The sequence below is a fragment of the Pseudophryne corroboree genome, chromosome 1, assembly GCF_028390025.1.
Source record: "Pseudophryne corroboree isolate aPseCor3 chromosome 1, aPseCor3.hap2, whole genome shotgun sequence".
Lineage (NCBI taxonomy): Eukaryota > Metazoa > Chordata > Amphibia > Anura > Myobatrachidae > Pseudophryne > Pseudophryne corroboree.
In genome coordinates, this window is record NC_086444.1 from 8779808 (window position 1) to 8781556 (window position 1749).

The 1749-nt window shown below is 35.3% G+C and overlaps 1 long non-coding RNA gene across 1 annotated transcript; it reads left to right on the forward strand.

Annotated features, from left to right (window-relative positions):
- Nucleotides 1–444: 444 nt before the first annotated feature.
- LOC134999841 (uncharacterized) lies at nucleotides 445–1483 on the forward strand. Its single transcript, XR_010205708.1, has 4 exons — nucleotides 445–736; nucleotides 807–885; nucleotides 968–1332; nucleotides 1416–1483. It is a non-coding gene; the product is annotated as an uncharacterized LOC134999841 (long non-coding RNA).
- Nucleotides 1484–1749: the final 266 nt, after the last annotated feature.

The following is a 1749-nucleotide window of genomic DNA, read 5'->3' on the forward strand; positions in this document are numbered from 1 at the left end:
AAGGCAATAGATATGGCCCCATTCCCGATGTGTAAAATATATTGGTGCTGTAGGACTTTAATGTGACAATGTGGTCACAAAGAAAAGACGTGCGCTTCACCGCTTCAATGGTTGGAGCGCACGGGACAATCCGGAAGTGACGTTGTGCGTTCCACCGTCGCTATGGGAGGAACGCACGAAGATTCGGCTAATGCGCAGGTCCGGAAGTGCAGACGTGCGCTCCACCGCTACTATGGAGCGCACGGGACAACTCGGAAGTGACGCTGTGCGTTCCACCGCTGTTATGGGTGGAACGCACGGCGGTACATAAGGAGAACTTGTTTATCTTCGTTCAATTTTCTCTCTGGGCTTAATTAAATAAGAAATGGGATAATCAGTAAAAATGCCAAGAGAGGCTGCCCCGATCCGAATTAATACAGAGGGTAGTAATTATACAGCAAACCGTGGAAATAATTGAAGTGAAAGGCGGAAGTAGTATTTAATTATGCCATATTATCATTAGCCTTTCAGACACAAACATCTGTAGAATAAACTTGACCCATATATATAGGCATCAGGCCTTATACTAGTTTAATATTGGTAAAATGTCATATAATTGACTCATCAGATCTAACCTATCAGCAGAGGGAGGAAGTGATGTAAACTCCCTAGGGGTATAAATAGGCCTCAGAAATCTCTTCCAAATCACTTGCCATACAGGAAAGGAGGCAGCAACACAGGTCCTGAATCTCTTAATGTAAGTACTTCTGATGCTCTTTAATAGGTTAATATCAAATTATGCTTTTAGTATAATATAATTTATTTAGTTCTAGTTGGAAGTTATATCTTACCGGCCACTGTGGAGCTCAGAACCTACTTGTTGTCGAACTCTAAAGAATTTTTATTGTAAGTAACAATTAAGACTCTATATTAAGTGCTATTATTGGTCACTAATTAGGTCCTTAATTTAATTCACTTTTGATTCTAGTTAGAAGATGCACCTTATTGGATTTTAAGGAGCTTTTTAGCCCAACTTGTTATCATCGTGCTGAACTTTAAGTAAGTTATAACAAAGTTCAGTTTTTAAATATGCCTATTAAGTGCTTTGGACACCCTTAATTATCTTCAATTAATTTCTTAGACTAATTCATCCGGTCAAGATTAGACCATCAGTGAGCAAGTGAATTTGTATTGGAAAGTGAGTATGGCTACATATTCCAATAAGATTCTAAATTCCTTGAGGCATTTGGCCCGTAATACTGTTGAATTTCTTATTTAGACATATTGAACATTGACTGACCATAATATAGGAGTAGTTGATCTCTAATGAAGATTATCTCCAGAGACAGCCAAGTGAGTGATCCATTTTAATTAGATGTAATTCTATATTCAACCTTTCAGTACCATTTAAAACAATATATATATTTTATTCTTAGAATTACAGAGAATAAACTACCGTATTATAAAGAAGAAATAATCCACTCAGAGCAGTTATATTTGCACAGTAAGTTGTTATTTTCTTTTGAAATAAGGCAATTAGGACAAAAAAAAAAAAAAAACCTGAATTGATTATTGGAGAGTATCTTCTTTTTCCAATGTCTACTAAAGAATTTAAATATTCATTCTCTATGAAAAATTGTGATGTAATAGTTAATGAAATAATGAAAAAAGGTTTTCTTTTATAAACAATGAAAACGTTACTTGAATATATATCTGTATATCATGATGATTTGTATTGATTCTTTTTTTTGCTCTCTTGTTCTTTCCTCC